The sequence below is a fragment of the Chelonoidis abingdonii genome, chromosome 17 (assembly GCF_003597395.2).
Source record: "Chelonoidis abingdonii isolate Lonesome George chromosome 17, CheloAbing_2.0, whole genome shotgun sequence".
Taxonomy (NCBI): domain Eukaryota; kingdom Metazoa; phylum Chordata; order Testudines; family Testudinidae; genus Chelonoidis; species Chelonoidis abingdonii.
The window spans coordinates 31,287,816-31,299,693 of NC_133785.1; the positions used below are offsets into that span (position 1 = coordinate 31,287,816).

General features: G+C 39.3%; 1 protein-coding gene across 16 annotated transcripts in view; it reads left to right on the forward strand.

Annotated features, from left to right (window-relative positions):
* Positions 1-11,878, forward strand: part of FOXP1 (forkhead box P1) — a 523,713-nt gene that overhangs the window by 266,857 nt on the left and 244,978 nt on the right. For 2 of the 16 annotated variants that reach the window (XM_075073245.1, XM_075073258.1), the window contains exon 1: positions 615-858. The exons of the other annotated variants lie outside the window; for them this stretch is intronic. The gene's annotated coding sequence lies outside the window, so the exon portion shown is untranslated. Of the gene's footprint in view, positions 1-614; positions 859-11,878 lie in introns of those variants that run through there. 16 annotated transcript variants of the gene reach the window in all.

An 11,878-nucleotide genomic window follows, 5' to 3' on the forward strand; every position in this document is an offset into this window, starting at 1 on the left:
ACAATTTGGTTCAAGTGCTTTATCCTGCATTTTCAGAGCTTTAAACCCAGCGAACTTGCAGGACTTTTCACAACTAGCCTATCCAGTTAGTGACTTTGCGAAATGTGGTTGGACTTCACTAATCCACTTGTTTTCTGCTTTAAAATATACATTTTAAAGCATATTTTTAGCATCCAAATATCTTCCATAATTCAGTTAGAGATCTCAGAAGTCTAGGTGTGTATTTTTGATGATTAAACGATTAAACTGGACATGTCTTCATTTAGATGTTAAATAGCTTTTTTTCCCTGTGACTACAAACATTCTCAAAAATCTCACAGTGAGAAATTTGGAAGCTAGCAACACTTTTTTTTATCCTTTTTTCTTTAAAGAAGGCTTGTTTAAACTAGAAAACAAAACTAGTGGGAAGGCTAAAAACAGGACTGACACCAACACCATTAGCTGAAAAAAAAAATTTCCATTTCATTGCAACTATGTTATTGTTTACTTTACCATACACATCCTAATATGGTTACCTCCCTGTCAAAGCAGCCGAGCCAGGGGCTGAGGGGCCCCCTCAGGGAGAAGCTTCTAACTGCTTCTCAGACAATAAGAAACAAACGGCACAACTCCACAAAAGGCTTCCCGGAAAATAAGTGTCAAATAAATCCTAAAGAACTCTTCCTTCTGACACACAGCTCTGTATATGTAAACCTGCTTCATACTATGCTGCCCAAACTGAGCTGCGTTTGTTTGGAAATGTAAGCCACTGTTTTTTAGCAATTCATGTGAGGGCTGTGGATTAATTCCTTGAGACATATCTTTGCATACGCCTTTCATGAGTTATGTTTGCCGGAGCCTTTTACTAGGAACATTAAGGTAAGAATGTTGATTTAGCTTGGGACCTTTGTCACTCAAACTAATGCTCATCAGTGGTATAACATTGTAAAGAAATGCTGCTTAGATCTCTTAGACTCTCTCCTAAACAGTGATGTGTTAGGTCTCTTAATTATCATGCCTGGATTCTAAAAATGCCATTAGTTGTAGATGTTGATGGAACAGAAGTGTACTCACTCCAGTGTAAACAGTGCTGTAAATACTGGCTTGGTGCTACCAGTTGTCAGCTAGAACAGTTTCTTTAGAGGCTTTTCTGTTATTTCTTCTCTACTTGTGGTTTGTCTGAACCCTCTTGGTTGTTCCAAAATTCTCATGGTCTTGAGGCTTGCCAGTTATTATCTGCAACACCAGAACAAAGGTAGGTTGTTAAACTGTATGCTCCGGGGGAGGGACAAGTTATTTTTGGAGGGTTGTCTTCCTAGTGCATGACTGGTTGACCTAAAAGGAGAAAAAAATCCTCCAGGAGTCTAGGAATGAGAGAGCGTACACTGTAACAGCTTTATGTAGTGTAGTTTATTTTTATGTAACTTAAAGAAGCAGCATCCTTTTTGATTTCTTTCTGTAGTATGCTCTGTTATTTCCAGAGAATCTACATTGTTAAAGTATTTTAATCTATGTATTCCATTTGATTTAGAAAATGTTCCATTGTGGCATCTATGATTGTGTAGTTCACGTTTCTTTTGGCAGTTGTAAATTTCTGTTGAAATTCTAAATAAGGTTTCAGAGGGATGACAAGAGAATGGGTATTTTTATACAAGGATTTCAACTTTTTGTTGGCATAATTTTAAGGTACGGTAGTCTTTTCTGTGACTGTCCAAGTGCTTTAATGCCCTGAACAGAGTTATGTTATTTTTTTTTAAACTGTCTGTTTGTCATTTTGGTTTTTAGTCTGTATGTTACTCAGACAAAGTAGGTGTTTTCTGCAGACTAAAGTCTCTTAGCTGGCTGTGTACTTTTCTACGTCTTTGGAAATTAAAAAATTATGTAATAAACACTCTAACAAGGAACGCTTGTACATCATTCTATTCTGAGGAGTCTTTAAAGCCTGTTCACTTTTATTCTGGAAAATATAGAGAGCAAATTCATAACTTAGTGCAAGAGCAAATGAAGTCATGGTGCGTAGATAGTAAGTTACATAACACTTTGCATAAAATATACATTTTTTTTATCTTGGGAATGGATGCTGCATTTGTAGGTACAACTATCGAACATAGATGAGTCTGTCCAGGAGCACTTTTACTTCAACCTGTTCTATGCAGCATTATTCTCTTTCATTAGTTCTAACAGGATTTAAAAGCCAACAACCTCCTCCTAAATAAAGCATCATTCTAAAATTATTTTAAATACCTGTTGTATGCCTGGTTACTTAATGGCTTTTTTCCCCTCCTCTGTTTATTATATGGTCCCTCTGGATTCTTAAGGAAGTCTCGGTTCTGCAGCAAAACTGGATGGCTAAGACTTAAAAATATGTATATATTATTTCTTGCACATTCCCGCTGATTTCTTTCCTCTGCTTTCTATTTATTTTTCCATTGAAGTATGCAGCCTAACCTGTGCTAATCTGAAGCTCTCTTTAAAATATAAAACCAAGTCATTTAACATAAACTTCGTGCTCCAAAACTTTTCTATCCTAGAATGCTGGGAATGATTATTTTTTAATTAAAACATAATAGTAAACATCAATAAGTATATTTAAAAAACCAAAGTATATTTTCGAAACACATTTATATTTTTGCTTTTTGAGCCTGGGGAGGTGGAGTGGGGGCTAGGAATTAGTAGCCTTTAATTAGATGTGGAGATATTCACATTTTACAGGGATTTATGTTAGAACATGGAATGGCGGGTGGCTTGTTTCCTCATTATCAATACTCCCTGCACATAATGAGGTTCATCATTAGTTGATGGAGTGAATTTGCCCTAGCTCTACCTTGAAAGGCACATAATTTACATACTACTTCAGAGCTTAGGCTTTAATGGATTCCTCAATGAATAAAATGAAAAGCTACTTTCTTTAAATTTTTGAACACTGTTTTGATAATACGGTTTTAATAAGACATTCAATTTGCTTGTTAAGTATATTTGAAAGTGCATTCCCAATTTTAGCACAAAATATGCTTTTTCTGTTGTTTTTATATAACAGTGTAAATGTATGGGGGTGAGGGGACATGAAGGGTTTATTTTGTTATATATGTGCTACATTCCCCTGGCACTGCTGCTGTGCAATAATGGCCTTGTACAGTGAAGATTATTATCAAAATCAAGTGCATGAAAGCTTACTTGTAATATTTTAATAACATGTAGTGTGCTTCCTCGTGCATTAAAATTCATTTTGCATAAAAATTTTTTTACTGCATATTTACTGTGTACATTTGCAGTGATTGATCTATAGAAATGGGTTACTGACTGACAAAACCAGTAGTCCCTCCTCCCTATTTATTTTAATGAAAGGAGAGCAGCAAAAACTTCTCTAGTACAGTTCCTCGTCTGAAACTGCTGTGTGGATATTATTAGATTAGAATAAATTGAATTGTAGACTGCCTAATATGCTATCATGTCATCAGTTCACTAGAGTACTGGTCTACAGTATAGTGTTAGCAGGAAATGATTTTCTTTTCTTTTTCTTCTCCTTTTTCCTATTTTGATGAGGGGGGGAAACACAGCATAACACTCAGCAAGTTTGTAATACTGAAGTCTTTGAAACCAGCAAAGGGAGTTAATGTAACAGCATGTTGCTGAACATGTCCTTTCCTTGTGGCAGGCTGGTCACCCTTGTGTCGTTATCAACAGTTCACGCTGACACTGAAAGTGGAAAGCGGGTCTCTCTACTTTGTCAGCTGCAGCAGAGGAGTATAAATATGAGTGGAAGGCTTGTTTTGATCGAATGTTTTATTACCTGAAAACGAGGAGCATATATTAACATTAATAGAATAGTCTGTGTCATTCTTTTTTAGGTAATTTACCTCATCTGCAGACCTGTCTACTTCAAAGTCTTTCTCTGTTCTAAAACATATATTTGTTTAGGGAGTTTTCATTGAAGTGTACATGACAATTACAGCTGTTCATTAACAAAATTGGGTATTTGTTTTAAACTTTAACCAATCACTTTGATATGCTAATTATGGTGTAATTTAATTTGAGCCCTGTAATGATGATGCCGTTATTATGGACATAAATGATGCAGTTAAGCTGAGAGTAATCTCATTTGCATACTGTACATGCCAGTAAATTAAGCCCTTTCTTCGACTGCCTCAGCTTTAATTTTCCACTTCTTTTCACACAGCGTCTTTTCAGCCACTCTCTTATAAGCCCACTTTGTAATAGTGCTGATGACTGTTTGATGTGGAGAGTTGCTGCACCACAATAATGCAAGACACAAGATGTAACATTTGAAGGATTCATTATCTTACTGAGTGTTCCTTTAAGAAGCTGATATTAACAGGGGGTGGAAGTGTCTTCTCTGTTGAACATTACTTCTCTGTTGAACATTACAATGAAGTGGGTTTTTTGGCAAAGCCCCATATAACAAGTACCCCAACAAACCCCTATAATATTTTACAGTAACAGTCCTAAGCACTATAGTAATCTCATTGTAAAATGTAGTGTATTGGACCATTACTGTAGAATATTGTAGGGTAGTGCAGTGTTGTAGAAAAAGTCGCCTAAGTACAACAATGTGCAACGTAATGAAGATATTAGCACACTAGATAATCCTTAAAATTAAGCATATGTTGTGAAAAAGCTTCCTATATGATTTGTAGTCAGTTAGCATTAAAATCTGAGTGGTTTATCTCTGTCATCCTACTTTATTCATTACTTTTGCCTTCTGTGCATCTCATGTGGATTACATTTTATATTAGAAATTAATTTTAAAAGATTATATTAGTTACATATACACCTAATTTGCATGGCTCTTAATGTTGTTAAAATGCTTGATTTAATTGAACAAAAGCCACTAAAACCAAACAAAAATAAAATGGCAACATTTATATGCTGATTTGAGTGGGTTTAATGCTTTCCAATTTACCATATAACTGAGCTAAAGTATTCTCACAGCAATGTGTCACCCTGAGAAATAACCTGGAATGAACAGGACTTTTGATTCCTGCTCTATTTCTAGCTATTCACTTTTGGTCAGCTATTTTCATTGTTAAATGCCTATGGAAATAAAGTCCATCACTAGATTTTTGGAGGCAGCTGGCGAGTCTTCAAGCGCCAGTGGTGTGTGGGTGACCAAAGCTAACTAAAGATCATTATTAAATCTTTGCAGTCCTTTTCTTGAACAGGGTCCCATGACCAAAAACAGTTTGTGCTGTTCGTAAGCATGCAAGTTAGTCACTTCCTGGGTGAATAGTGTAAAAACTGTTGACTGCTAAGGCACACTGCTCCTTATCTCCTCCACCCTTTATGGTACACAGCAAATGAATGGGAGGTTCTGTATTTGCCAACTGTCCAGTATTTAATGAGACTTCAGTTTTTATGGTTTTCCTGCACTTCCTCTCAATTCCATGTGTCTCCCGTATGCTTTCCATGCCAGTTTTGTTTCCAGCACTTTTCCTATGGGAGACTACTGTTCTAGTACTCTTGACAGTCTGAATTTACTGTCAGCAGCAGCAGTGGATCTCTCTGTGTGTGATCTAACTGCCCCCCTTTCGGATTTGGTCCCCGCTTTGACACGAAGCTGATAACCGTTCCTGGCCAAGTGGTTTGGGTGTTTTTGTGTATGTGTGTGCGTGCGCACCTGTAGAGTCTGTGGTATGGGGTTCCCCTCTTAATCTGTAGTTGTTTTCCTATCTCGAGTTAGGTTGATTGTGTTTGATAGCTTCCTTGTTCTGCAATGTAGTGTTCTTTTTCTTTTGGTTTAAGAAGTTCTCATGCAATACTGCAGTTGTCTTTGTATAGTTATTTAGGTATTTTGATTCCCTCCTCCCCCTCTACTTACATTGATCTGGATCAAGGAAGAATATTTACCGGAGTGGTTTTCAAGAAAAATCATGAGATACATTGTCCCATAGAACTCTGATATGGACATTGGTCTCCATCCACAGCAAAGTATTCAAGAGGACACCAGAAAGTCAGTCCATCTCTGTGGAGAGGACTACATTGAAACCTCTTCATGGGGGTGATCTGGCTCAACAAGGTCTGTGCTGTCTCCAGGCTATATCTGGAACATCATACCTCCATCTCCACATCAGAAACGAAGTGTGCATGTGGAAAAGGGGGAACTTCAGCTCCTGTCCAGAGCAAAGTTTTCATAGTTCCTCCCAAGGATGTTTTTCCGAGCTCAGAGTCCTCAAAGGATATTTCTCCTCTACCTGCACTGAACCCTTTTTCCTCAGGGGAGGGTGAAACTTGCAATGATTCCCCTGCTGGTTGGCATCAGAGCTCCTAGGCGCTTTTTGATCCCGCAAGAGGCCTCAGTTGCTGTTAGAACCAGACACCTGATAAGTCCACCAGCCTTCTCAGGAAAAAGGAGAAAGAGATTTCCGTCTTCATAAAATAATCCAGGCAAAGCTCACCTTGCCAACTCCAGAAGTTTGTGTATACTTCAGTCGTGTTGGAAAACTCCAGATGCTAAAGTTCTTCTAGCCAAATCTGTCAGTAAGATCCCTTGGGCTTCCTGTGAAGAAGAGCTCTTGGCTTCAGCTCTCGGCATCATCCTTGTGCTCTAAGGATTCTTTTCTTAATGTAGACAACATAGCTATTTCCCAACAGTGCCATTGGGTACTGAGGAAGAGTTATCCTCAGTCCTTCTAGGAATACCTTGCCTCTCCTAAACATCCTGGGCTACTACAGCTTCGATACTACAGCATCTGCCAAAACGTGGGCAGAGGAAAGTGCATGCTGTAGTCTAAGGAGATATAAAGGAATCTCATCTGATGCCTTCTTATATTTAACTACCAAAACAATGTGACCCTTTACTCTGTAAAATTGCAGATCTCCTGTCTGGAGGGAAAGGGATTTTCCTCCATAATGGTTTAAATGCACTGCCCTTTAAAAAATGCTGCCTTAAAAGAGGTTTTAGGGAGAGACCTTCCTACCGTCTGTGACCCCTTCCCTTTCATTCCATTATGGATTAAAAAAATACAACTCGTCTATGAAGAGGTTCTACACACACACACTCTCTCTCTCTCTCTCTCTACCTCTCAGCCTGGATATACATTTTCAGTGTCTCCTTCCACTTATTTCCAAAGAACTACAATCTTCAACCAGCTTGGGGAAATCAAATCAATACCAATTCAGACAACTTGCTGTGCAGTCCCTTGAAGGCTTCTGTAGAAATCAAGGTTTCTTGAGTCATAGGAGGTTGGACTGTTGGATACTAGTGGTTTTCCCAAAAAGTTATTTTAAAGAGTTTAAGAAAACTTTCCCCATTTCCAGAACAGTTTTGCCTTCACCTCTCTCTCATGCTGGACAAAAGGCCTTCACAGCAGTACATGCTTTTGGGGGAGAATAAAGCCAGTGAGCCTATCCCAAGACAACTGTTCCAGGTTGGAGGCAATTTACTTCATACTATACACTAAAATTATCTTGAGCATCAAGAATTGGAGGCAAGAATAGTCCCCTGTCTATCATATGATGTATCAAAATTTTTGAATGGAAACCATTCCCTTCCCGTTGGCCTCCTTTAAACCTACTAACATTATAGACACACAGGACACGTGTCAATGTGTCTGTGTCTCCCAGTCAGTAAATCAACTTAGTTTCAATTTTTGTCTTGACCTTTCTTCAATCTAGCATCTGTTCTGTAGATCATCAGAAATATTGGTTTAGTAGCAGCCCCTAGGCAGGATGGCCATCTCTGGCGTACGATACATAAATGGCTGGTACATGATTCTGCATGAAAACAGAACAGGTTACTATAAAGAAGCCTGTACAAGGTATGGTGCCATTGAGATGCCTTATTGCCCAAGGGCTGTTAGATCCAAAAAACCCTTCAAGTATTCCAAAACTTGGGTCTGGAGAATAAAAAACGAAGAGCTTTCTCTGTCTCTCTGTGTATGTCACCTGGGAGCCCTGACTCATACCCAAAAGAACATAGTCTTCCCATGCCTAGAAAGGATCACAAATATTTGAGAACCTATCCTGTAATAACCAAAAAAGAACAGTTGTCTAAGCCCTGGGCCCACAGTCTTCTGATATGGTGTTCTTAATTCTGAATAAAATCCCTGCCAGTTATCTGCACAGCAGGATGAACTCCTGCTCTCTCTCTCTCTCTCTCTCTCTCTCTTTAATTTGTTCATGTTTATAAAAGCATCTCTCCCAGGTGGTAGGCACTATACAGTCATAAATATGCACAAATCTCAAATCAGAAAGACCTAGAAAAGATATCCGCACCCAGCAGAACATCCTCCTCCCCTCCAGGCACCCTGCAGAATATAGAGACACTTCTAGCTGTTCCCCAGTGGTAGACAGCCCTAAACTAATGGCTCACCAGCAAATCTACCTGAGAGAATCTACCTGGTTTCTGATGTCAACAGCTGGGCCTAGGGAATACATGCAGCGAGTAAGATAGCACCAAACAAATACTTTAATCAGTATTTTCAATCTGTGAGCGCTTTGGGCAGTAGGCTTTGTCGTGTTGTTGGAGAATATGATGTCCGGTGTAGCTGACTGAACCAACATGGGTGTGGTGAGAGCAGGAGCAATCCCTCACAGAACAAACATCCTACGAGTGTGAGGTGTATCAGGAAAAGCAATTGGCAAGAAGGGTGAAGATAAAGCAAACTCCTCTGCTGCCTTTTGTGCCTGCACCATCACCAGCGCTCTAAGGGGCAAATTCTTTTCTGGTTTGAGAGGGTGTAGTTCCTATTTCTCTCATTTACTGCCACTCCCTATGGAACAACAAATTGATCTAGATGCATGCCCACTGCTTGCTAAATCACCAACACTACTTTGCTACTTACCCCTGTTCTAATATCAATTGCAATGCCGTTTATGTTGCCAAGAATTCAGCCCTTAGTCTCTCTGACTCCAAAATAAGAAACCCCATAGATGATCTTCTGTGAGTACAAGGACATTTTTCAAAGAACTGCAAATTCTGTAGCTGTTTGGCATGCACATATAGCATCTTGAGGGGCATCCCCTCTAGGAACATATCAGAGACCAAATTGTGCTCTTAGGTATGTTGCGGTAAATCATGAGTAGCTCCACTGAGTTCAGTGGAATTACTCTGGGCTTATACCAGTATTTAAAATACTGTCAAAGAGCCTACTGGTCAGACTGCTTCTCTTCAGGCACCTTGTGTCCCGATGAGTGCCACCTCCCCTCCCACCACACACACCTTGAAGTTGAGCTTGGTTTGTGAGCAGGCCCTCTTGTGCAAAACAAAACTTGCCTCAACTGAGTCCTGTCCATTTCCTTCCATTCCTGTAAAATGAATAAATGAAATTAAAAATAGCATCTCTCTTGACAGTCAAAAAACCTCCTACAACATGCCTGGGAGTATATTTTGAAGCGCTGCTGCAACTTGGGTCATACCATGAGTCCAAAACAAGAATTATTTCACAAATTAAGAAGAAATCCAAAAGGCTTTCAAGACAAACCCCGCAGCAGTGCTGAGCATCTTGAATTGGCCATCTTGTTTCTCTCCTTCTACTGGGAAAACTCTTACCTGAGAACATTTACCGTTACTGTTGCATGTGCCAAAACAGATAGACTTCACGCACCAGTGTCTGCTGTAGAAGGCAAACTTGGGTCTGTACGGATGCGCCAGCAAGGTAGAACAACAGCTGGATAAATCAGAAATGGGTGTGAAAAAATGATGAGGCCTTCCCTGTAAGTGGAAAGAGTTTGTCATTTGTAAAACATTGAGTACATAGGCAGGCAGAGTGAAATAATGGATAGCTAAATGGATGCAAAATATATATTTGAGTCCATAGAGTTTCTATGGGAAGAGAAAACCCTGATCTTGGAGCTTTCTTGGAGTCAATAACTTCCTTCATATTAGATTTAGAAGTGCAAGATGACAGTATAAATATGCTTAAATATCGTAGGATTTTGATCAAAGGGTCAACTATGAGTAATAAAATAGGAAATACAATTATTGCTACTATTTCAGATCACAGTGCCTGGGAGAATCTGAGCAGCCAGGAAAAAGAGACAACATTTGGAGAAGTAGTAAAAAATTCTGAGATACGAGCCTGTTGGTCCATAGAGGAGAGAACTGATTGAAGAAAGGAAATCTTTCCCGGAAGACAGCCTTGTCTTCAGTGATTGTATTGTAAAAGTAAAGCCTACTTTTGGGGACTCAACACTAGCTAATTCACCATTAACTAAAATCAGAGGAGAAAATTAATCCGATGCATTTGCAGAAGACAAAACAGTGTGTGTTAGAAATTGCGCTTATGAAAATGATCAGCAAAGAAGCTATGCTTGCTGTTCAGTTTTGTGTCATGTCTGGCTAGATTTTGCTTCACTCTGCACCCCCTCCCCATCCACCTAACAAACTATGGACAGACATTTTTACAGATGTAAATGGTACGGTAGCTTTCAGTTTGAGGGGACACATTTTAATATATGAAAGACTTATTTTGTTTAAAAAAAAATGGCACCAGGTCTAGATGATATTCCTTTCTGTATACTGCAGAATTTCTATAGACAGGTCTGGACAAACTAAGAACCAGGTACCCTCAGGGGCCAAGTTTTGGCATTCAGTGCCCTCAGAGAGGGAGGGATGGTACCATTAATCCTGTAATAGCCAGATTGCTCAAGGTAGCATCTTGTATCCTCCCACAGTTTAAATCCTCACTTTAATATTAGAGCTTGAATATTCTCTTCAAAGGCTATGTAAATCCTACTTCAAACCCCAGTCATCCTTCATTTACTTGCAGTTATTACCTTGGTCAGGAGAGGGTGAAATGGCTGTCCTTTCCTGTTCTCCCTCATCTCTTTTAAGTATAGTCTTTTGCCCCGGTCCGGTTTCTTGAAGAATGTGATATCTTCCTACCGAGCCTAAGTTCCTTTCCCAGAACTGAAAGAGAGAGGTCCTGGCAGGATGATACTCAACCAAATTCTCCATCACATGATCGCACATTGAAGAAGCACGCAAAGCTGCAGCGGTAGAATGTTCAGCTGAACTCGAAGATTTTCTTCTGTGCCATGGAAAAGAGGGAAAAACTCACTGGAGGAACTCAGCAAACTCTGCAACCAGATCACATCATAAGTATTTTTTAGCTGCCAATTGCTTCCTGTGGCCTGGTTACATCAGCATAAACACCTATCTAGGGCAAGAGTAGTTGGGACAGCCCCCTGGCCCACTTATAAGAAATTCTTAAGACTCACCAGTTTGGGATCCTCCTGGGAATACCTAAAATATATTAGTTGTTTAGTGTCAGATATATAAATATTAATCTGTATAAGAAGGACTCGGATCCAGGAATCTCCAAAGAGACACGCACAAGTTCATCTAGTATTTGATTGCCACCCATTTCAATGACATAACGGATAAGGACTTGAGTTTTCAGCCTACGTTCATTAACTCCAGTTGCTTGGGTTAAAAATAACGTCCTCGGCCTGATGCCCTCCCCCTATTTTTCTTGAGCATGGCAGAATTTCTTAAGGGCACAGGGAGATGAGACCTGTGTCCTGTTCCCAGCTCCACTGCTAAGTCTTTTTATTACCTGGGAGAGGTCACTTACAATCCAGCAGAACACTTAAGCATATGCTTAGCTTCCGTAGGGCTATACATGTGCTTAAAGTTAAGCCTGTGCTTAATTTCTTAGCATCTATGTCCCTGTAGCTCCACATATAAATTAGAAACAATATTATTCTTCTTCAGGGTTGTTGTGGTGGTGCTTAAATAATTCATGTTTATCAGAAGCTTTCAGTCCCTCAGATGTAAGGCATTATATAAGTACTAAGTATTATTATTTTGATGATTATTTTTAACCTGTAGGGCAATGGTTCTTCTTTCCAACTATATGCTAAAATGCTAGTCACGTTTCAATGGAGCATCACACCTGAAGGCTACAGGTTTGGTTACTCACTTAAGTGAACTTGACAA